The following is a 26109-nucleotide window of genomic DNA, read 5'->3' as shown; positions in this document are numbered from 1 at the left end:
TAAAATCTTAAAATATGAAGAGGGAAATGGGCATTAATCTAGGTTTATACTTCTTTGACAGTGATTTTTATAATATTTGTGTTTTTACTTCAAGATCTTTAAATAAAATTTGTCTTGCGTCATCAGTAGGACATCACTCCACCTTGACATTTTAAGGTTATATAAGGAATTTATAGACTTCAATGTTGCTGTTTGAATAGATAATAGCACTAACAGTGCTCACTAACTTGCATGCTAAAAGTAACATCTTTTAATACATTATTTTGGATTTAAAAGTATTGCTAATTATCATATACATACACATATAGTTGTTTTCTCATTAGCTGTACTATGTGACAAAAGGTACAATTTTAAAACTGAAGTTTAGAAAAAATTCAAAAAGTTTCAAATGTAATAACCTTGACTTTGCTATAGGCTCTCCATCTATTCTACATTGGTTTATAAAACTATGGCTTGGAAACTTGTTAAAAAGTTTAGCCATAACATATTAACTAATAAAATATCACAGCATTATAGCTCAGAGTAAGATTGGAGTTGCTATTTTTTCAGGAATATGTGCCTAGTGCTTAGAAGAGTGGCTTGGCCTTAACAGTGCTCAATAGATATTTGTTCAGTGAATAAAAAACAAGTCATAAGTAATAATGCAGTTTTGGTATCAGGTACTAGTAAATAACATTTGCTTTGGAGACAGAAATGGTATAAATCCCTTTCATTGGTTTTCTGAGGTCAGGAGGGATATATACATACTGCTTTTATATTTTATATTGTTTATATATCTTCTGTTTCTGAAAATGGTTATGCCACTGAATTTATTAATGTAATCATGTTCCTTAGAAGGGCTTTGGTAATTGATTTTTATGCATTTAAGCTTTGTGTTTGTTTGTTTTTGACAAATTGTGATGTGGAGCCATTTCAGGGACTTTTAGTTCTTCTGAGTGCGTGTTGTCCTTGCCCACATCCTAGGCAGTCAGGACCCCTGACAAATATGGTCGATCTTTCACTTTATCACCTGTGTTGAGAACAGTCCTGTGGATGTTGAGCAGGAGTCACTGTTCCCAGGACGCCTGACAGGAAATTTTTCATGCTGTGAGGTTTCATAGCACTTATTTTCCTTACCTGGTCTCTCACCATCATCTCCATTTTCCCTCCCCTGACTCTGGGCCACCAGGAGGGTCCCTGCTCCTGTTCTTAAAGCAGTGTCACCCAGGGCTTTACAGCCTGCCCTCCCCTGCTTGTCCAAGTGCTGGGATTTGAGGGCCTTGGCCTGCCCACACTCAGGGGCATCATTACTCAGACTTGGCCTTGGCCCCCTGTAGCCTGGCTCTGTTGAGAAAATAGTCACTTCCTGGAAGGAAGGCAGGTGTCTTTTCTGTCATAAACTGCTAGAACCATTCTTCCCATCCAGGTACTCACACTGTTTGCACCAAAGTACCATGTCAAATGACAGTAAAATCTGATTGATTGACTTGGCTAAAAAGTGAAGCAAAAAGTGAATTATCCCGCCCAGGATGCTCCCGATCGCAACTCCTTGTGGATGCTCTATGGGAGCACATCACCCTCCTTGAAAGTCCAGGAGGCCAGGTCAATGCCTGAAATGGTCAGGGACAGAGTCTTTCCGGAAGATCCTGTGGAGGTGTCTGAGGTGTTGGGTGCATTAGTGTCTACTTCCTGAAGTGCATTTCTGCATTGCCTTGCTTTACCACAATTAGGTCAGGTTTTATATGCAATTATTGTATCTAAGTTTCTGTAGCACACAACATAGGCATGATTTTTTTTTTTAATTTTAAATGTGTAATGTCATTTGATAGGAGAGCCTGGCATGTAAATGTGTACTTCTATCCTCCCACCTCTACCTATGTGGCTGTCTCCCCTTTTTGCCATAGACCCATCACCACAACAAGGAAAGAAAAGTCCTTTAAACAGAGCCTCCTGAGTATAAGCTCTACATCTACAACTTGACCAATTTCAGAGTTCCTATCACACATCAAGGTGTGGGGTTTGATCTTGATTTCTACCTAGTTTTTTTTTTGTAATGTTTATTTTTGAGAGAGAGGGAGACAGAATCCTAACCAGGCTCTGTGCTATCAGCACATGCAGTGGGGTAGAAGATTATGATTTTGGCTATTCTGAAGGAAACTCCTGTATTTTTGTAAAGATGAAAAATAATTGGATTACTGCCTCAAGGAGAACAAAAAATATCATGTATTTCAGAAAATGAAAACATAGGAATTCTATTAATTTATCCTCCCAATGGAATTATAGACAAGATATTTTCCATGTTATGGGGAAAAACATGCAAGGTACCTGCAGTCATTGGTTGATGTTCAGGTTGTCTCTGATCCTAAAAGTACTGAGAAATAAAGAACAGTTGAGTGCAGGATTTATGGGAAAAATCAGGGTGATGGTGACAAGTTTTTATGAGTGGTTGTGTTCAATATCACAGAGCATGCATAGTATGAGTAGGATATCTCCACAGAATAAATGTGTATTCTCTGTCTTCATATCGTATCCACCGAACCTTCCTTTCTATAATTATAAGACTACCTTGGAGAAAGGTGGAGTGGTATATGACACTGAGATAGCAATATAATGTGCTTCTAAATCATAGTGTTCAATGTCCTCCAAATGACTACCTCTTGCCTCTGCTGCCTTTGAACCAGTGTGTAGTTGACAGCTAGGAACAGTGAGCACCTGATTCTCACCACATAGAATGGTAGTCATTTCCTATTTTCATGTCATTTAATTGCCAAATGTGTAAAGCTTAATGTTTTGTGAATATTTTATGGATTTAATACTGACTGTCCTATTTTGATGTCAATAAAATTTGAGGGATAAAATGTTACCTGACGAACATCAAGAGACTTTGCAGTTTTAACAAATGTGATGTGTGCAGTTCTGTACGTGAAGAGGGAAAAGGAAAAGTGGATTTGAAAATGTTATCCTAATCTTTTTGATTAACACAAACATTTTGTTGTAAAAAGAAAATGTACAAAAAATAGGTTATTTCTAGTGCTGACACTAAATCTTATGTTTGAGACCAGAGTTGAAGCATAATATTTTTAAGTTACCCAAAATGAGCATACACTTAATTTTTTATGAAATTAAACTCATAAGATTTAAATTATATAATAGTTTATGAAATATGTTGTTATTTTATTTAGCAGAATAGACTATTAAAAATGCGAAATATTAAAAGTTACATATTCTATTATTTAAAGCACAACTTGAAAAGGAAAAAAATATTTTTTATTTCTCTTTATCTTTTTGTAATGAATGGATGATTAACATAGTGTTCTGTTAGTTTCAGATGTAAGACATAATGCTGTACAACCTTACAATGTTGGTTTCAGACATACAATATAGAAAAACATTGTATACATTACTCAGTACTCACCAAGCTAACAGTAGTCACTATCTTTTACCAAACAACATAATCACGATATTACAGACTATATTCCGTATGTTGAAATTTTAATATACGTGGCTTACAACAAAAAGTATGTACTTATTTTTTATGTTTATTTAGCTATTTATTTTGAGACAGAAAGAGACAGAGCACAAGTGGGGAAAGGGCACAGAGAGAGAGAGAATCTCAAGCAGGTTCTGTGCTGTCAGCACAGAGCCTGAGGGTGCGGGGCTTGATTTCATGAACTGAGAGATCCTAACCTGAGCCGAAATTAAGAGCCTGACTCTGACTGAGCCAAGCAGGTGCCCCTGAAAGTATGTACTTCTTGATACGCTTTATTTCATCTCCTCACCTACATCCTCTGGTAACTACCAGTTTATTCTCTGCATTTGAGTATGGTTTTGTTTGTTTTGTTTTTCAGATTTCACATATAGATGAAATCATATATTTGTCTTTCTGTGACTTACTTCACTTAGCATTATACATACCCTCTAGGCCCATCCATCTTGCAAATGGCAAAATCCCATTCTTTTTTATGACTGAGTAATATTCTGTTATGTTTATTCTCATGCGCACACACATACACCATTTCTCCTGTGCCCATTCATCTATTGATGGACACTTGGGCTGCTTCTGTATTTTGGTTATTGTAAATAAGGCCCCAATAAACATAGAGATACATGTGTCTTTTCGAATTATGTTTTTGTTTTCTTTATATAAATATCCAGTAGTGGAATTATTACATGGTATATTTATTTTTAATAATTTGAGGAACCACCACACTGTTATCCACTGTGGCTGCACAAATCTACCTTCTCATAAAAAGTACACGAAGTTTCCTTTTTCCTTCACATCATCACCTAAATGTATCTCTTGTCTTTTTGAGTCTAGCCTTTCTGATAGGTGTGAGGTGCTATCTCATTGTGTTTTCATTTGCACTATGATGATAGTGATGTTGAGCATCTTTCCATGTGTTTGCTGGCCATCTGTGTGTCTTGTTTAAAAAAAATGTCTATTCATGTCCTTGGTCCATTTTCTTTGTCTGGTTTTGGTATCAGGGTAATGTTGGCATTATGTAAAAATATTGAAAGTCTTCTATTTTTTTGGAATAGTTTGAGAAGAATATGTATTAACTCTTCTTTAAATGTTTGGTAGAATTCACCTGTGAAACCATTTGATGCTAGACTTTAGTTTTTTTGGGAGGTTTTTGATTACTGATTCAATTGCATTGCTTGTGATCAGTCTGCTCAAATTTTCTATTTTTCCTGATTCAGTTTTGAAAAGTTGAATGTTACTAGGAATTTATCCATTGTCTCTACATTTTCCAGATTGTTGGTGTATAACTTTTCATAATATTATAATCCTTGTATTTCTATGGTATCATTTGTTATTTCTCCTCCTTCATTTCTGATATTTTTTATTTTGACTCCTGTTTTGTACTTGATGAATCTGGCTAAAAGTTTACCAATTTTATCTTTTCAAAGGAACAGCTCCCGGTTCATTGATCTTTTCTGTATTTTTTGTTCTCTATTTCATTTATTTCTGTTCTAATCTTTGTTGTTTCTTCTTTGTACTGGCTTTGGTTCTTGTTCTTTTTCTAACTCTTTTAGGTTGTTTATTTAACATTGTTTTTGCTTCTTTAAATTTTTTTTTTCAACGTTTTTTAATTTATTTTTGGGACAGAGAGAGACAGAGCATGAACGGGGGAGGGGCAGAGAGAGAGGGAGACACAGAAGCAGAAACAGGCTCCAGGCTCTGAGCCATCAGCCCAGAGCCTGACGCGGGGCTCGAACTCACGGACCGCGAGATCGTGACCTGGCTGAAGTCGGACGCTTAACCGACTGCGCCACCCAGGTGCCCCTGTTTTTGCTTCTTTAGATATGTCTCTATTTACATGAAATTCTTTCTTAGAACTGCTTTTGCTTTATCCCAAAGATTTTGGAATACTGTACTCTAATTTTCATTTACCTCCATGTATTTTTTAAGTTTCTCTTTGATATCCTGGTTACCCTGTTCATTGTTTAGTAGCATGCTGTTTAGCTTGCATGTTTTGCATTCTTTCCAGGATCTTCTTGTAATTGAATTTTAGTTTCATATTGTTGTGAATATGTGAAAAATGCTTGATAACATTTCAGTCTTTTTGAATTTATTGTGACTTGTAGCCTAACATGTGAACCATCCTGTAGGATGTTCCAGGTGAACTTGAAAAGAAAGTGTACTCTGTTGTTTAAATGGAACATTTTGTTTAGTTTCTCTGGTCTAATGAGTCATTCAAAGCCATTTGTTTCCTAGTTGATACTACGTCTGGATGATCTATCCACTGATGTATGGGGGAATTTAAAGTCCCTTCTATTAAAGTTAATTTCTCTCTCCATATCTGCTAATAATTGCTTTGTGTACTTAGGTGCTCTCATGTAGGATGTGTAGATACTTACAATTGTTTTATTATCTTTGTGTATTACCTCTTATTGTTATGTAGGGGTATTCTTAGTCTCTTGCTGCAGTTTTTGTTTTATAGTGTGTTTTGTCTGATAGAAATATTACTACACTGGCTTTTGTTTTTTATCCAATCAGTTTCCCCAGTCTTTGGCTTGGAGAATTTAGGCCATTTACTGTAAAGTAATTATTTAGGGTACCTGGGTGGCTGAGTCAGTTAAGTGTCCGACTTTAGCTCAGGTCGTGATCTCACGGTTCGTGGGTTAGAGTCCTGCACCAGGCTGTGTGCTGACAGCTCAGAGCCTCGAGACTTTTTCAGATTCTGTGTCTCCCTCTCTCTCTGCTCCTCCCCTGCTCATGCTCTATCTCTCTCTCCCTCAAAAATAAATAACAAACATTAAAAATAAAGTAATTATTGAAACTGATATTGCCATTTAGTTACTAGTTTTTGGATGTTTCATAGTTCTAAACTGTTACTTTCTTCTCTTCCCCTTTTCTCTTGTGGTTTGATAGCTTTCTTTAGTGTTATTCTCAGACTCCTCTTTTTTTATGTGTGTGTATCTATTACAGGTGTGTGATTGTGGTTACCATTATGTTCATGCATAGCAGTGTATATTAAGTTGATGATTGCTTAAGTTTGAACCCATTCTAAAAGTGCTAAATTTTCATCCCCCACCACATTTTATGTGTAGGATATCATACTTTCTTTTATTTGTGAATCCCTTGACTGGTTTTTATGGATATATTTAACTGCTTTTTAAAATTTTAACCTCTACACTGATAATGTAAATGATTAACCTGCTATCTTTATGATATATATGCCTTTACCTGTAATTTTTTCCCTTTCATAATTTTCTTCCACATATGGCCTTTTCTTTCCACTCAAAGAATTCCCTTTAACTTCTCTAGTAATTTTGATTTAGTGATGATTAACTCCTTTTATTTTTGTCTTGGAAACTGATTATCTGTCCTTTTATGAATGATAGCCTCACTGGGTATTCTTGATTATAGATTTTTTCCCCCAACAGTACCTTGCAAGTATCATCCCTTCAAAGTTTCTGCTGAAAAATCAGCTGATGGCCTTTTCAGCTTTCCCTTATATGATACTGTTTTCTCTTGCTACTCTTAAAATTTGTCTTTATCACTACTTTTTGTCATTTAATGATTAATCATTTTAATGATTTAAGCGTCCTGGTGTGGACCTCCTTGGGTTCAACTTGTTAGGGGTTTTCTGAAATTTCTGGATCTGCATGTCTGTTTCTTTCCACAGATCAGGGAAGTTTTCAGCTATTATTTCTTCAAATAAGTTTTTTGCCCCCTTCTCTGTCTCTTTTCCTTCTGGATTACCTGTAAATACAAATGTTATTACTCTTGATTACATGTTGAATTCCTTTAACCTATTTGCATTTTTATTCTTTTTGCTGTTCAGCTTTATTGCTTTCCATTGCTTTGTCTTCCAGATCACTGATCCATTCTTCTCATAGTGTAATCTGCTACTGATTCCCCCTAGTGTATTTTTTATTTTAGTTAATGAGTTCTTTATCTCTATTTCATTTTTATATTTTCTACCTCTTTGTTGAAGGTTTCCCTGAGATACTCCACTGTTTTCTCAAAACTAGTGAGTATCTGTATGACCATTTTGAATTCTTTTCCAGACACATTGCTTATTTCTGTTTTATTTAGCTCTCTTAATGTGATTTTTCCCTGTTCTTTCATTTGGGACATTTTCCTCTGTCTCTTAATTTTGTCTGTTTTTGTTTCTATGTATTAAGGACGTCAGTTATATCTCCTGGTCTTAAAGGTATTGGCCTTGTAAAGAAGAATCCAGTGGTGCTCTGTAGTGCAATGTGCCCTGTTCACTAGAACCTGGTACTGCAGGGGTATTTGCTATATGGTTGTGTGTGCCCTACTGTTGTGGATAAGCAGAGTTTGCCCTCCAACCAGTCAGCTGCACTGTCCCAGTTTTCCTGCTGTGGGCATGCCTGACAGGATTTGGTTCCTGCACTGTTGAGGGGCTTATGTGAAGCCACTGCAGACTGGTAGGTGGGTGGTGTCAGAAATCAAGGGGCGCCTGGGTGGTTCAGTCGGTTAAGCATCCGACTTCAGTTCAGGTCATGATCTCATGGTTCGTGAGTTTGAATCCCACACCGGGCTCTGGGCTGACAGTTCAGAGCCTGGAACCTGCTTCAGATTCTGTCCTCCCTCTCTACTCTGCCCCCCCCCCCCCGCCCATGCTCTGTCTCACTTTCCTTCAAAATAAATAAACATTAAAAAAATTAAAAAAAAAATCAGGATAGTTCTCTACACTTACTTTGCTGTAGTTGTGAGCATTCTGAAAGTAGAATGCTGTCCCTGAGCTGCCATCTGAGAGGCTTTCATTGTAGATGGGGCTAGCAGTCAGATTAGATGTCAGCACCCAGTCTTTCTGGTGCAACTGTGTGTGCGTCTAATGGCAGGGCCTTCTCTCCGCATGACCAGCTAAGTGGCTCAGCTCCTGGTACTGTGGGCATCTCCCCCTCTCCCTAGGGCAGGAGTAACTTCGTACTGGCATTGGTCCATGCCAGAGCTTCTAGTACGGTGTATAGGAATAGGAGCCACTTTGGAGAAATGGCCATGGGGGGTGGGCAGGTTGGACGGGGCTGGACCACAGCATTAGGTGAGGGGTGGGGCACATGATGCTGTCAGGACAGGTGGAGAGTGTTAATGCTGGTTCTTGCAAATGTCCAGCTATCTAGGCTTGGGGAGGGGAAGAGAAATAGCACCTGCCAGAACTTTTGTTCTTGATGTCTCCTAAAGATCTCAGCCCGTCTAGCACATGTTCTGAGATGAGTAATAATTCCCCTTCAGGTATATACCCTGGGTGCTTTTCAAACTGCTGCCTCTATGTTGTATCTTGGCCAGGTTATTTATTATGCTGGCTCTTTAAGGGAAGGACTTTCTTATTGCTCTCTGGCTCTCCTGGAGCTAAGCCCACCGGTTTTTAAAGTACCAGGAGTTGAACCTGACTGATTTTAAGAGCTCATGAAATCAAGCCTCACTGGTTTTTCAAGCCAAATATTATGGGGACTCATCTTCCCAGCGTGTGTCCCCAGTGTCTGGGGTGCCCGGTATGGAATCTGATCCTCTTTTTTGTTCTTAGTGCATTCCTCCCAGTTGTGGTTAGTATTGCTGGGGGTTTGTTTCCTATCCTTGTCTCTGCCCTTCCCTTTTTGGTGTGGCCTATTATCTAGGATTACCTGTGGAAGGTCTGTTCTGCCAGTCTGTGGGTCATTTTCAGTTAGTTGTATACATGTAGTTGTTATCTTGGTGTGTCTATGCAAGATGGACTCAGGCTCCTTTTACTCTGCCATCTTCATCAGTCCAGGAACAAAGATATTTAATACATAACTTAATATAACTTAAATTTTTCAAATTAAACTAGGCTATTTGTTGATATTATTCCAATTAAATTTATTATTTAATATACGTTTTGGCAACTGCTTATATATTATACTTATTTTAAATAGCTTTAACCTGCAGCAATATCCTTACAAAAATTTTACTGAGGCTTTGTCATCATTTTTGTCTTGGTGTATTATTACTTATGTTCCAAACTTTTAAATGCAGAAATTTAATTTCTTTAGAGGTTAAATTTTGACACCTGAGGGGGTTAGAACTCAAAATCACATTTTAAAATAATATTTATGAAAATTTTACTCTCTGATGTTTAAGGCAGAGGAAAACTTATATTTGAATTCTAACACCATCTGTTCCATGGATTTAGATAAATTACATAAATTCTACCAACCTTGTTTGTTTTATCTTTAAAATAGAAACAACTTATAGGGTCTTATGGATACAGAAGTTGACATTGTTGATTAAAGAAACTTTTCGACACAAAGCAGGCGCTCAGTAATTTTACTGTGTTTTATTTTTTCTTAAATATTTATTTCAGAAATATAGATGATCCCAGGGGACTAAGTCTACTTTTTTCTCTGTGAGAAAGCTATTGAAAAATAGTTAGATTTTGAAAACTATGAATACTTTTATTACACTTTTTTGTTTCGTTGTGTGTTTCCCTTTGACCTGCTATTTCTTGCTGAATGGTCTCTTCTGGGAGAAAAGATACTTTTTTGGTTGCTTATTATCTCAAAATATTGTTTGGTATGTTAACACATAGAGGCAAAACGCCAATAAAGTTAAGAAAATAAACGGAACCAAGATCTTTGGGAGAGAACTGAACATTCAGCATAAAGACTCCCTCCACTCACAAGTTCTCACAACTTTTAAGGAAGAAGTATGGAGAAAATGTGAGGGAGCTTAATACTCTTTAATATATTATTCATGATGCCTCACAATATGCCCTCAGCACCATACACCTGGGTCATATTTAATTCCATCTTCTTCCAAATCTAATTAATCGCCAAGAATTGTCAGTTCTACCTCCTATACTTGTGAATATATCTATTTATGTTGATCTTATTTATCACTACTCTAGGCAGATAATTTCCTCCAGGTTGTTCTGCTCAGATTTGCAACACACATTTTCTAACATGTCCATCTGATGATATTTGCTATTAACTGAGTATTTGGGTTACTTTCTCCCTAATCATTATGGCAAATGATTATGATATTTGCCTAATCCCCAATGTTATGATACTTAGAGGACGGGCCTTTGGGATGTAATAGGGTTTGGTGAGGATGATAGGATTAGTGCCTATAATGGCTAATTTTGTGTATCAACTCTAATGGATCTTACACGCTCAGATATTTGGCTAAATATTATTTCTGCGTGTATCTGTGAGAGTGATTCTGGATGAAATTAGTAAGTGAATTGGTACACTCAGTAAAGCAGTTTCCCTCCCCAGTGTGAGTGGGCATTCTCCAACCTTTTGAGGGCCTGAATAGAACAAACAGGCAGAGGAAGGTAGATTTCAGCCCTTCTTGCCTGACTACTTGAGAGGAATGTCAGTCTTTTTCTCTTGGTACTTCTGGTTCTAAGATCATCACAACTAGACTGCAATCTACATCATTGGCTCTGTTGGTTCTCAGGCCTTTGTACTTATCCTGACATCATGGCTTTCTTGGGTTTCAAGTGTGTGGATGGCATATTGTGGGATTTCTCAAACTCCATAATTATGTGAGCCAATTCCTTATAATAAAGCACTTCAAATAACTGTATAAATATATTTACATATATGTTTGTGAATATGTATAATTATTGGCCCTCTTTATCTAGAGAACTCTAATATAGATATTTTGGTACTGAGAATGAATCAAGAGAAACAAAATTTTAAGAGTGAGTTTTTTAAAATTGGTTCCGAGGTTTCTGGAATTGGCTCTCTGATTAGATTTAAAAACTCTACAGACACTATTACTAGTAGTAAAGAGAGCACTGATTTTCCATGATGTGAACTGTTTATAGAGATACACAAATTAGATAGTCCTAATCTACCACTTAAAAGAAACAAGGAACTATTACAAAGGAGGCAAGAATATACAATGAGAAAGAGCCTCTTAAATGGTGCTAGACTGGACAGATACATGTAAAAGAATGAATTTGGACAACTTGCTAACACCATGCATAATAATAAACTAAATGGATTAAAGACCTAAATTTTGGACCTGAAATAAAAATTCTAGACAAGAACATAGGCAGTAATTTCTCTGACATTGACTATAGCAACAGTTTTCTACATATGTCTCCTAAGGCGAGGGAAAAAAAGGAAAAATAAACTACTACATAAAAATAAACATTTCCACAGCAAAGGAAATTGTAAAAAAAAAAAAAAAAAAAAAAAAGACAGCCTACTGAATGGGAGAAGGATAGATGTGATAAGGGATTGTTACCCAAAATATATAAAGAACTTATATCACTCAACATCACACACACAAAAATAATAATCCGATTTAAAAATGGGCAAAGGACATTTTTCAAAGAAGACCTATAGAGGGCATATAAATGGTCAGCAGACACAGGAAAATATGCTCAACATCACTCATCAGGGAAATGCAGTTGAACACAAGGAGATCTCACCTCACACCTATCAGAATAGCTAACATAAAAAAGACAAGAGGAGTGCCTGGGAGGTTCAGTCGGCTAAGCATCTGACTCTCAATTTTGGCTCAGGTCATGATCACATGATTGTGGGACTGAGCTGTGTTGGGCTCTGCAGTGAGCATTGAGCTGCTTGGAATTCTCTCTCTCCCTCTCCCTCTGCACCTCTCCCTCAAAATAAATAAATATGAAAAGAAAGACAAGAAACAAGTGTTGGTGAGGATGTGGAGAAAAAGGAACATGGATGAACTGGTGGGGGGAACATAAATTGGTGCAGCCACTCTAGAAAACAATATGAAGAGTTCTCAAAAAGTTAAAAATAGAAAAACCATATGATCCAATGATTTCACCACTGGATATTTACCCAAATAAAATTAAAACACTAACTCAAAAAGACTTATAAACCCCTATGTTTGTTGCAGCATTATTTACAGTAGCCAAGATATGGAAGCAACCTAAGTGTCCATCAGTAGATGAATTGACAAGGATACATAAACACACACACACACACACACACACACACACACACAGGAATATTTACACAGCCATAAAAATGATGAAATCATGACTTTTGAGACAATATTGATGGACCTAGAGGGTATTATGCTAAGTAAAATGTGTCAGACTAAGAAAGACCAATACCATATGAATTCACTCATAAATGAAATCTGAAAAAAATTAGTAGAATCAGAACATTACTACAAACTGATAGTAGCCAGAGGGGAGGGAGGTGAAGGTCTGAACAAAAATAGGTAAAAGGGGAGAGGGAGATAAAGGCTTCCAGTTATGGTGTTCCAGGACTCCCAGTAAGTCATGGGAATAAAAAATAGAACGTAAGGAATACAGTCAATGATATTGTAATGGTGATGTAATGAGACAGATAGTAGCTATACTTATGTTGAACCTAGCATAATATACACACTTGTCAAATCACTAAGTTGTACATCTGAAACTAATGTGAAACTGTGGGTCAACTCTGCTCAAGAAACCAGGAGCTAGGTAATTCTGTATATTATACCTCTGCAGATTTTTTGAAAGCTAGTTAGTGACTGTGGTAGCTCCTAATGTCCCTGAACAATATGGTGAAAGAAAAGGATGAGCTCAGGGATTCAATGACACCAGAACTTCTATATGTGCCCTAACTATAACAACAGGGATGGAATTGCTGAAAACCAAACATAGAGCCTCATGTTGAGACTGGCTACATCACAACACAAGTGGAACTTTTAGCTTTTAAAGGTGTCTACAGTTAAAATGAGGGCAATGGTTAGGAGATCATGGGGCTCCTACAAATTGGAACGGGATGTGTGGAAAAACTCTCATAAAGATGGGTAATGGATCCCCTAAATTCTGATAAGTTTTGTCTGTGGAAAAGGTGGGTGGAATTAGCCACCCCACCTTCAGCAGAAGTGGCCTCTCAACCCCTCCCAGTGGCAGCAGAATCCATTCCCAATGAATTTGACCTCTCCACCCATGGTAGTCTTGGCCTTTCTATCTCTTTCTGAAGGGATTAACCTTATACTGCCTGAGGAAACTAATGGTGTCCTCTGAGGCAGCTACCCTGTAAGACAATGCTGATTTTCCTCAGGATTCACCCTTACCACTCCTTTTTGCTTCTACAACCCTATAGCTAGACTCAAGTGATAGTAGGTCCCTGAAAGTGCGGTACAAAGTGTGTCCTATGAGGAGGTGTGCTATATGCTAAAAGAACTACGGTTTTCTAAATTATACTGGCAGAAATCTTGGAAAAATGTTTGGGAATGGATGAAAAGGATTTGGGATAGTGTAAAAGGAACATAATGTAGCATCAGTAAAAATTTATAAATATGGGCTTACTAAGAAGAAATTCTGGTTTTAACATTGCAGCTTTAAGGCACACTCTCATGATGTGTCCATGGTGGTGTGAGACCTGTCAGGATAAACTTTCTAAGAGGAACAGGTTGCTGTATCTAGCCCCTCCTGCAACTAAAAAAGAGGTATAATGCTTAGGGGGCCTTTTGGATTTTGAAGGCAACATATTCATTATTTCAGTGTGTTCTCTGGCTGTTTTACTTAATGGTCCAAGAAACTGTTCGTTTTAAGTGGGGTGCCAAACAAGAAAAGGCTCTGCAATAGGCCTAGGCTGTTGTGCAAACTCACATGTGATCTAGCAGATACAATGATGCTGAAGTGTCAGTGGCAGATACAGATGCTGTTCGAAGTCTTTAGAAGGCACTTAGAGTGAATCATACTGCAGGATCTTGGGATTCTGGAGCAAAGACCAGCCCCATCTTTTGCAGATGCTCTCCTTTTAAGAAACAGTTCTTGGCTTGCTACTGGACCATGGTAGACACTGAATGCTTGACCACGGGCAACCAAGTTACCATGAGATGTGAGTTGTCCATTATGAACTGGCTATCTAGGCTGGGAGAGGAGGGTAGAGAAATATTACCTGCTAGCACTTTTGGTTTTGGAGAGGCCCTAATACAGTGCCCTTATAAAGAGAACAGAGTGCTCTCTCTCCACTGTACGAACATATAGTAAAAAGGCAGTTATCTGCAAACCAGGAAGAGGGTTATCACCAGGAATGGAATATGCTGGCCCCTTAATCTGGGGATTTTTAGCATCGAGATCTATCAGAAGTAAATTGTTGATTAAGCCACCTAGTCTCTCATATTTGATATAGTATCCCAAACTGATCAATGTTTTCTATAAAAGATATTCCTATGGCCTTTTATGGTCTACCTTGTCTATTTAGCTGTATTTTTGGTCATTCTTCCCTTTGTAACTAGTATATAGAAATTATTAGCCCCTTTGAGAGTACTAGGCTCTTTCTGGATTTTGAATCCCTGTTCTGGCTATATTTATTTCACCCCTACTTAACTTTTGCTTAAAGGCAACTGTCTCTGGAAAATCATGTAATTCTCAATGTCTTTTATTCTTGCCACATGTGAGCTCAGAATTACCTATAATCCAATATATGTATCTATATTTTACTCTTCAATATTTTTGTTCTTTTTTTCCCTCCATTGAATAGTAAGCTCTCTGAGGTAAGGAACCTGTCTTGTTAAGTGATGAATACTTAATTTGTAGTGCAGCACCTAAGACTATGGACAGCTACTAAGGATAACTATTTGATAAACAAATAAATGCAAATATTATACACAATATGTACCACTGGTTAGTGGATAGTGAGGATCAGCTTAAAGTGAAATATCTGTCAGGAGCCTTCAGCTGATCCTGTGATAGGATCAAAATATAAATGTGATCATTTTTCTTTTCTTCACTATATTTCCCTTATGAATCTTTGCTTTTTTTCCTTTCATGATTCTAATGTTAAGATTAGACAAAAAAGAATGGTAAAAGAGAAATAGAGACATGCAGGCTGGGCCTAAAGCTGAGTTTTTCTGAGATTTTAAAGAACATAAGTAATTTTAGAGTATGGGAAAAAGAAACTAAAAGTATTTTTAAAATACTGTCATAGCCTTACAATCTTAGAATAAAAGCCTCAACTTCCTAGAATAAAAAGTATTTCCATATATAAATATAATTTAAATATAAAATAATACATATTGATTATAATATATTTATTGTAAACATATAAAGCATACATATGCTACACACAAATTTAAAAAAGTAAATCTAGGGAAGAAGTGAGAAGACCAGAGGTGGTCAAACTTTGTTTATTTTAACAAATAAATTGGAGAAAAGACAGCATAAATGAGAGTTTGGTACATGATTGTCATATTCTTTTTGGCACATTTGTTATATTTTACAACTAAATTAAATGTTAATATAAATGTTTCTACTTCATCCAATGAACATTTATTAAAGTCTAAACATTTATTAAGGTTTTTAGTACTGGGGCTACAGCAATGAAAGAATGGGAATCCCTATGCCCTGTAGACCTTACATTCTTAGAAATCAAGTTACCTTCGAAATTATCTCACCCAGGAGCATGAGAACAGAAGAGCAAGTGACAACGTTTTAAAATAAAATTAAATATTCCTTAAGTGCTGAAAAATCTTTACCGAATATCTACTATCTTGCAGACATTGATCTAGGTATTCAGAATCTAGGTATTCACCTAGGTGTTGGGGATATTATAATAAAAATGTTTTTAATATGCCTTAGTATGTAAAATTGACTTTAAGAATGATTGGGTTTCTAGTATTAGAAAATATTTTCCTAAGTAAGATAACATAGCAAATGATTTTCTGTGAGGGCTTTGAGCAAATATGAAGGAAGCCTGACAGTTGTGGGCTTTGGAGACATAACTACTATGTTAGAAAAAGGAATCTGTTTTAGAAGAGGTGGTTAGAAAAATTTTCAGAATTTAGGCTTACTTTTTCAACTGCACTGTGATGAGAATCTTGTGGGCAAACAATGATGAAGTCATGAGGATACTCACAACTCATCTCTTCCCATCATATCCACTTTGAGGAAGAACACTAGAATTAAAAAGCGCTCCTGTTTTCAAACCAAGTACAGGAGACTAGAGAGAAAACATTGCAGCTTCACATTTTCCCTTCCTTATGGAGGCCAATAGGGCAGGTTTCTTCTTTCTGTTCCTCCTCCTTTTTCTTCTTCTAAGATATAATTGACATTACATTATATCAGTTTCAGGTATATAACATAATGACATCTTATTGAAATCAAGTAACATCCATCACCACACATAGGTACTTGTTTTTAAAGATCTACTCGCTTAGCAACTTTCAAGTATACAGTACAATATTATTAAATATAGTCACCATAGTGTACATTGAATCTGATGGCTTATTTTATACCTGGAAGCTTGTACCTTTGAACATGTACCTTCACCAATTTCATTCAACCCCAACCCCCCACTTCTGGCAAACATGTATCTGTTCTCTGTATCTAAGATCTCAGTTTTGTTTTTAGACTCCACATATTAAATTTATGGTATTTCTCTCACTGTGTGATTTCATTTAATACAAAGTCATCAAGCTCTCTCCATGTTTTTGCAAATGGCAAGATCATTTTTATTGCTAAATATATTTCATTTCATATCCATACTGAATTTTCTTTATCCATTTATCCATTGACAAATACTTAGGTTTCTTACATATCTTGGATATTATACATAATTCTGTAACAAATATGGGGTGCATATATATTTTTGAGTTAGAGTTTTTGTTCATTTTGGTTAAGTATGCAGAAGTAGAATTGTTGGATAGTATGGTAGTTCTATTGTTAATTTCTTGGAGGAACCCCCATACTATTTCCCACAGTGTGTGCAATGATGTACATTCCCACCAACAGTGACTGAGGAGTCCTTTTTCTCCATGTCTTCTCCAACACTTGTTCTTTCTTGATTTTTTTTGACCATAGTCATTCTGGAAGATATGAGATAATATTTAACTGTATTTCCCTGGTGATTAGCAATGTTGAGCAGTTTTTCATGTACCTGTTGGCCATTTCTATGTTTTCTTTGGAAAATGTCTATTCAGATTCTGCCCATTTTTAAATAGGATTGTTTACTTTTTGCTATTGAGTTATGGGAGTTCTTCCTATATTTTTAAATATTAACCCTTATCAGATGTTTGATTTGCAGTACTTTTCCCATACAGCAGGTTATCTGTTCATTTTTATTATGCACAGAAGATTTTAGTTTGATATTGTTCTACTTGTTATTTTTAGATTTGTTCCCTTTGCTTTTGATTTCAAATCCAGAATTTCTTCACAAGTTTGATGTAAATAAGTTCACTACCTATGTTTCCTTCTAGGAGTTTTATGGTGTCAACTCTTATGTTCAAGTCTTTAATCCATTTTTGATTAATTTCTTTGTGTATGGTATAAGGCAATGATCAAGTTTTATTGTTTTGCATGAGGTAGTCCCATTTTCCCACATCATTTATTAGACTGTCCTTTCCCCATTGTATGTTCCTGACTTTTTTTGTCATAAATTAATTGATGAGATATGCATGGGTTTATTTCTGAGCTCTCTTCTGTTCCATTGATTTATGGATCTATTTTTATTCCAACACCATACTGTTTTGATGACTGTAGCTTTGTACTATAGTTTAAAATTAGCATGATGCCTCAAGCTCTGTTCTTCTTTATCAAGATTGCTTCGGCTATCTTTTATAGTTTCATACAAATATTAGGATTATTCTACTTCTGTGTAGAAATATCATTGGAATTTGATAGGAATTGCATTGAATCTGTAGACAGATTTGGGTAGTATGGACATTTTAACAATATTCTTCCAACACAATTACATGAAAGGTCTATCCATTTATTTGTGTCTAATTTCTTTCATAAACATAGTTTTTATGGCACGGGACTTTCACTTATTGGTTAAATTTATTTCCAGTTATTTTATTCTTTTTGATGCAGTTGTAAACAAGATTGTTTTCTTAATTTATCTTTCTGATATGATAGTTCATTAGTAATAGAAAGGCAACAGATTTTTGTATATTGATATTGTATCCTGCAACTTCACTTAATTTATTTTAGTTCTTATTTTTTTGTGTGTGTGTGGAGTCTTTAGAGTTTTCTGTATATTAATATCATGTAATATTCAAATAGTGACAGTTTTACTTCTTTCATATTTAGATGAATTTTATTTCTTGTTCTTGTCTAATTGCTTTGGCTAGGACTATCAGTACTATGTTGAATAAAAGTGTGATATCGGGCATTCTTATCCCTGATCTTAAAGGAAATGGTTTCAGCTTTTTACCATAGAGAATGATGTTAGCTGTGGGTTTTTCATATATTACCATTATTTTGTTGAGGTGTATTCCCTCTATATCCACTTTGTTGAGAGGTTTTTTTTTTTTTTTTTTATTTTTTTTTCAACGTTTTTAATTTATTTTTGGGACAGAGAGAGACAGAGCATGAACGGGGGAGGGGCAGAGAGAGAGGGAGACACAGAATCTGAAACAGGCTCCAGGCTCCGAGCCATCAGTCCAGAGCCTGACGCGGGGCTCGAACTCACGGACCGCGAGATCGTGACCTGGTTGAAGTCGGACGCTTAACCGACTGTGCCACCCAGGCGCCCTGAGAGGTTTTTTTTTTTTTTAATCATAATAGATATTGAGTTTTTTCAAAAGCCTTTTCTGTATATTTTGAGATGGTTATATGATTTTATCCTTCCTTTTCTTAATGTAGTGTATCACATTGATTGATTAGATGTTTAGCCATCCTTCCATGCCTGGGGTAAATCTCATTAGATAAGTGTATGATCCGTTGAATGTATTATTGAATTTGGTGTGTTAATATTTTGCTTAGATTTTTCATCTATTTCATCACTATTATCAGCTTCCATTTTCTTGTGTCTTTGTCTGGTTTTGGTATCAGGATAACATTGGATTTATAAAATGTGTTTGGCAGCGTTCCTTTCTTTTTTGGGGGGGCAGAAGTATTTGAGAAGGATTGTCATTATTTTTTAAATATTTGGTAGAATTTACCAGTGAAGTCATTGGGTCCTAGACTTTTGTGGGTTTCTTTTGGGAGATTTATGATTACTGATTTGATCTCCTTACTAGTAATTAGCATGTTCCGATTTTCTATTTCTTCTGGATTCAGGTTATATGTTTCTCATAATTATCCATTTCTTCTCTAAGTTGTCAAGTTTGCTGCTGTATAGTTATTCGTATTAGCTTCTTATGAATCTATGTTTTTCTGTGGTGTCAGTTGTAATTTCTACCCTTTCACTTTTTCTTTATTTCTTAGTCTAGCTAATGATTTTTCAATTTTGTTTATCTTTTTAAAAAGCCAGCTCTTAGTTTCATGGATATTTTCTATTGTTTTTTGTCTCTGTTTTATTTATTTCCACTCTGATCTTCATTATTTCCATCCTTCTAATAAGTTTGGCTTTTGTTCTTTTTTTTCTAGTTTCTTGAAGTGTAAATTAGGTTATTTGAGTAGTTTCTTATTTCTTGAGGTAGGCAGTTTGCCCTTTGGATGACCCTCTTAGAACTACTTTTGCTGCATCCCATAAGTTTTGGTATGTTGTATTTTTATTATCATTTGTCTTAAGATATTTTTTGATTTTTCTTTTTTTTCTTGAACTCATTGGTTCTGCAGCATGTTGTTTAGTCTCTAAATATTTGTGAATTTTATAGTTTTCTTCTTGTAACTTATTTCTAAATTCTTACCATTGTGGTCAGAAAGGATGCTTGATATGATTTCAATCATCTTAACTTTATTAAGATTTGTGGCCTCACATATGATCTATCCTGGAGAATATCCCATCTGTGTTTTGAATAATATATATTCTGTTAATCTTGGATTGAATGTTCTGTATGTATCTATTAAGACATGCCAGTCTAACATGTTACTTAAAGCCAATGGTTTCTTATTGTTTACTGTCTAGATAATCTATCTGTTGGTCAAAGTAGGGTATTAAAATCCCCTGCTATTTTTTTGTGTTGCCTTCTATTTCTCCCTTTGGGTCTGTTAATACTTGCTTTATATATTTAAGTGCTTCTATGTTAGGTGCATAATATTTACAAATGTTATATCCTGTTGTTTAATGAGATTCTTTATCTCTTAGTACAGTTTGACTTAATGTTTATTTTGTCTGATAGAAGTATAGCTACCCCAAGCTGCTTTTGGTTTCCAATTTCATGGAATATCTTTTTTCATCTCTTCATTCTGTGTGTGTGTCCTAAATCTGAAGTGGGTCTATTGTAGGCAGCATATAGATAGATGTTGTGTTTTATCCATTCAACCACACTATATCTTTTGAATGAAGAATGTAGTCCATTTACATTAAAATAATTATTGATAAATATGTATTGATTGCCATTTTCTTCATTTTTTTCTAGCTATTTTATAATTTCTCTGTTCCTTTCTTCTCTTACTATTTTTCTTTGTGTTTTGAATATTTTCTATAGTGGTATGGTTAGATTGCTTTTGCTTTATTATTTGTGTATTTATTATAGGTTTACTTTCTGGATACTATGACCTTACCTAAAGCAAGTTATATTTATAACAGTCTATTTTAATTTGCTAACAACACAATTTCAAATGCATTCTAAGGCTCTACATTATTACTCCCCCTCCACCTTTCATTTTCGATGTTACAGTGTACATCTTTTTATCTTGTGCTTCCCTTAAATTATTCAAATTAGAGCTATTTTTTACAACTTTTGTCTTTTAACCCTCATGTTAAATTTATAAGTGATTAATCCACCACCATTTCAACATTTGATAATTCTGAATTTTATTATATACTTAAATTTATCAGTGTGATTTATATTTCCATTGTTTTCCTGTAACTAATTTTCACCCCTTTATTTCAGCTTTAAAAACCCATTTAACATTTTTTTCAGGCCAGTTTAGTTGTGATGAACTCCTTTAGCCTTGCTTATCTGGGAAATCTTTACCTTTCTTTCAGTTATGAAGAATAATTTTTCCCCATAGTGTATTCTTTATTGGCAGTTTTTCTTTCAGCACACACAATATATCATGCCTTTCCCTTCTGGCCTGCAAAGTTGCTGGTGAAAAATCTGTTAATAATATTATGGTAGTTCTTTGTATATAACAAGTTGTTTTTCTCTTGATACTTTAAAAATTCTCTCCTTGGGGTTTCTGAGTAGCTCAGTCAGTTAAGCATCTGACTTTAGCTCTGGTCATGATCTCACAGTTCCTGAGTTCAAGCCCTGCGTTGGGCTCTGTGCTGACAGCTCAGAGCCTGGAACCTGCTTCAGATTCTATGTCTCCTTCTCTCTTTGCCCTTCCCCTGCTTGCACTCTCTATCTCTCTCTCTCTCTCAAAAATAAACATTAAATTTTTAAAAAAATAAAAATAAATACAAATTCTCTCCTTGACTTTTGACACTTTAATTATAATGTATCTTGGTATGGGTTCTTGTGTTCATCTTTTTTGGAACTCTCTAGAATTCTTAGATCTGTATGTTCTTCCCCCATGGAAGGGAAGTTTTCAGCCATAATTTCTTTAAATAGATTTTCTGCCCCTTTCTCTCACACTTTCCATCTGGGACTCCTATAATGTGAATGTTAATCTGTTTGATGTCCTATCATTTCTTTAAGCTAGCTTTACTCTTTTTTTTCTTTTTCTTTTGCTATTTTGTTTGGGTGAATTCCACTGCCTTGTCTTTAAGTTCACTCATCCTTCCCTCTGCTTTAATGAGCCTGCTGTTGAGCTCTAAATATTTCAGTGTTTGTGTTCTTCAGCTCTGTGATTTCTATTTGGTACCTTCGTATATTTTCTGTCTCTTTGTTGAAATTCTTAGCCCCATTTCAGTAAGATCTTTTTCTGAGGTTTTATCTTACTTTTTTTTTTTTTTTAATTTATTCCTCTTTTTTTTCCTTGACCCTCTGTGTTACTTTCCCTGCATTAGATAAAATAGCCACCACTTCCAGATTTCACAGTGTCTTTATATAAGAGATGACCTTATTGTTTATTCCTGCCCTATTTGGGGGTGTCTCTCAAACTTTTGTGATTGTCCAAGCAGCCTACTTTAATTTTTAATGCTTATTTATTTATTTTGAGGGAGGGAGGGAGGGAGAGAGAGACAGAGTGAGCGAGTGAGAGCACGAGCAAGAGCAAGAGCAGGTGAGGGACAGAGAGGGAGGGAGAGAAAGAATCCCAAACAGGTTTCTCACTGTCAGCACAGAGCCTGACACAGGGCTCAATCCCATGAACCAAGAGATTATGACTGAGCTGAAATCAAGAGATGGACACTTAACTGAGCCAGCCAGGTGTCCTGAGCCTACTTTATTTTTGACGGCTTTAATAGTTGAGAATATACCAAGACTTTTCAGTGTCCCAGAAGGGAGGATCTCAGTCAGTACCTATATTCAGACTGAATGGAAATCAAACTCATATAAGCATAATCCCTACTGGTCACAAGAGCCTGATGATCAATGGGTGTCCCTGGGTGACAGCCACAAAAAGTATTTTGTGCCCTTGGGATGGTAGCTGGTTAATAAATTTTTCTTCGTTGGTTATAGTCTGTGAGACCTTTAAGTATAAGCCTGACTGTGCACCAGAGCCAGGTAATCTAAAGATGTCCCCTGGGTGGCAGCTGCAAAAATCAGGGAACTTGATGAGGTGTAAACTCTTTTCTGAGAGATTCTTGTTACCAGGCATGAGGCATAGGGAAAGGGCCAGAATGGTGCCCATTGGCCTCTATCTCTGGAGAGTATATCAGTAAACACCCAGATGTGTGGCAAATTAGATGCCTCTCAGGCTGATGCTTTAAGATAATCAAATAGGCCTCTTTCACAGAAATTATGGGTACTTCTAAGTTGACTGCCTGTTTCAGGCCACGGTAAGTCTTTGTATGCAAGCCCCTTAAGAAGTGTTTCTCAGATCACTATGGCTTAGTGAGTCTTATGGACACAAACCCTGCTGGCATTCAAATATAGAAGTTTTGGGGGATTGTCTTTCAGGTATAGGTCTTAAAATTTAGAGTGCTCAAGGTGGGTTTCAAACCCTTTACTCAGGGAGAAGCTCCAGGTTTTGAGTTCCCTCCTATATGTGGGTTTCTGTGCCAGTGTTGGAGTTTATGTCAAAATTGTGTCTCAGCTTCCCCTACCCACTTCGATATGGGTTTTTCCTTGGCTATTCAATGCATAGGAGTTGCTCAACTAGTACTCCTACCCTGAGGAAGTTGTTGCATATGTAGCTGTAGATTTGGTGTGTCCAAGGCAGGAGGTGCATTCAAGCTCCTTCCACATCACCATCTTGAACTGAACCTTATTTTTTTAAGTGTCTATTACTCAGTGTGATTTAGTGCCTGTTGATAGAAATTATTTTTCCTTTTCTAACTTAGAAATTACACCAAATGACGTCATACATGTTGATTTTTTTGTCTTCTAGCTTGTTTAGTAAGGTGTCCAGTACTCTCTAAGTATAGATGGAGGTAAAAAGTCAAATATGCAATTTAAAATTACACTTTTTACTAAGGGAATAAATAATATTTCTGAGTAATTCCATTGCAAATTTTACTGTGATAGGCATATGTCATAATCCCTCACTCTGTATACTTTCCTTTTGGAAGGATATAGGCTTCTTTAATAGGGAGAAAGGATACAGAATCTTTGATTGGAAACAGCACAATTTCCTATAGTGCCTACCAGGGCACTCTCTGTATGTTCCTGGCACACTTTGCAACTGGGCACTCAGTATCTTGGCTTTCTATTTCCATCATCACTAAAGTGATTTTATGCAGGGATTTCATAATGATTATCTGAACTGGCATATAATCTTGACTGCTTCCTCCCTATTCATAATGGAGCCTCTGGGACTCTAAACATCAGCTGCCAGTTCTTCAGGGAATTGTCATATTCTCTGCCTACTTCCCTCTGTTCTATTGAAGTTTCCTTTTAAAACTCAATTTTTTTCATGAAGTTTTTGCATTCCTAATGACTTCTGCTTTGTGAATTTAGCTGCTATTAGTTTTATACAAGTTTATTCCTGTTTTACCTTCTTTGTAAAGTGTATCTTTTATCACGACACAATATTCTTCTCATTCTCTATCATACCTTTAACCTTTCACTATAGCTTGTGTATGTATGATTCCAATAAAGCCACTTCTATTGTGGAGTTTTCCAGATACCTATTTGACAACCCCTTATTTTCAACCTTTCTTATTTAAGTCTGTCTCTAATGGCCTTCATTTAAACTGGTGCATTTGAACTCTGTCCTTTAGTAGGAGTCATAATTCTAGACACACAGAGAGTAATGGTTATAATAGCTGTCATGCTTCTTCCATCTTATTTTATGTTTACTGATTATTTTAAACTATTCTTTTCTATATTTCCTTATTTTTATGTGTTTTTATCAAGTTGCTATTAATTTTCTGTTTCCCCACATATTTGGATTTTTTTTGAGCAATAGCGTAAGCCTATGAGCAGGGGAAGGACAAAGGAAGAGGGGGAGAGAGAATCTCAATCAGGCTCCACACCTAGCACAGAAGACTGATGTGGAGCTTGATTCCATGACCATGAGATCATGGCCTCATCAGAAAACAAGAGTCAGCCGCTCAGCTGACTGAGCCATCCAGGTGCCCATGGATATTCTAACTATAATTTTTATTTTATTACCTTACCTGACCCTGTATTTAGAATTACATACATATATCTACTATTGTTTGGCAAAAAATATTTCCCCATGATGGCATAGTGATTCCCCACAAGATGGTCTGTGTCACTCATCCCATTCAGTTGAGACACTTAAAAAACACTTTTATTCATACTATCTTGCCACCTCTCCATCTTCACTCTGGGGCCTTTAAATGCCCCAAGGCCTGGATGAGCTACTTAAAAATTTTAGTTCTTGATTATGATTAAAATTTTCCTACAGTTTAGCATGTTCTTTCTGCTTCAAATGTCCTTAAGTAGTTCCTCAACCATCTCCCTCAGATGCAATTATATCATTGCACATTAACCATCTTCTGTGAGATGATGACTTTTGTCAGTAGGTATAGGATTTGAGGGATACATAATATTTTTCTCAGTAGTCAGCAAATGTTATATTAGCCTCTTAAAGTTTCAAGTATTACAAATGAGAAATTTGATTCCAGTCCTTTTAACTGTGTAGATATTATTAACCTGTTATTATTAACAACAACATAAATTATTTTTATGTTCTAGGAACTTGTAGATTTTAGCTTTATCTGTAAAATTCAAAAATGCCTCGCCTAATAAGTACATTGCTTTTTCATTAATCCACCTTAGGACCTGATAGTTGTATTTGTATCCAGACACAGGTGTTCCTAGAGCTTAGAGTCCCTTCCATTATTTGTTTAATCATTGCCTATCCAGTATCTGTTCTTTTTCCTTTCCTTTGAAGTGTTATTTGCACACTGAGTGTCTTAGATTGCCTTACATGTGTCATCCTTTTTTTTCATATGTTTTATCTATTTACATTTTTTCTTTGCTTTTGGCAATACTTTTTTATATTTTCAAGCCACTAATTTGTGGTAACAACAGTGACTATCCTCTTTTTAATTATGTGAGTATGTTATTTAAAAATGTAGGTTTCTGTTTAAACTTCAGAATGTGCTTTAATGCTCTTTTTGTTTGGTTTTGTTTTTAATCATCCTCGCCCACCTGCTTTTAATATGTGAAACTTTTGACAGATCTCCGTGGCTACTGGTCCAGCTTAGACATACTTACTGCTATTGATCTTTGTTGAGTGAGTTGGCTCACTGGGGCTCAGGGTTGGTTCCTGCCTTACCCAGTGCAGTCGATAATGTGAAAACTTTTTCTTACATAGCCAACAGTTATAAGCAAAACTGGTAAAGAGT

General features: G+C 36.0%; 1 long non-coding RNA gene across 2 annotated transcripts in view; it reads right to left on the bottom strand.

The window, feature by feature from the left end:
* Nucleotides 1-26109, bottom strand: part of LOC131511371 (uncharacterized) — a 96457-nt gene that overhangs the window by 8500 nt on the left and 61848 nt on the right. For both annotated transcript variants that reach the window (XR_009261491.1, XR_009261492.1), the window contains 2 exons: nucleotides 16205-16447; nucleotides 2305-2341 (listed from right to left, as the gene is read on the bottom strand). This is a non-coding gene — a long non-coding RNA (uncharacterized LOC131511371). The remainder of the gene's footprint in view (nucleotides 1-2304; nucleotides 2342-16204; nucleotides 16448-26109) is intronic.

The sequence above is a fragment of the Neofelis nebulosa genome, chromosome 5, assembly GCF_028018385.1.
Source record: "Neofelis nebulosa isolate mNeoNeb1 chromosome 5, mNeoNeb1.pri, whole genome shotgun sequence".
Taxonomy (NCBI): Eukaryota; Metazoa; Chordata; class Mammalia; order Carnivora; family Felidae; genus Neofelis; species Neofelis nebulosa.
The sequence above is the reverse complement of the archived record's forward strand: the minus strand, read 5'-3'. Positions and strand labels throughout refer to the sequence as shown.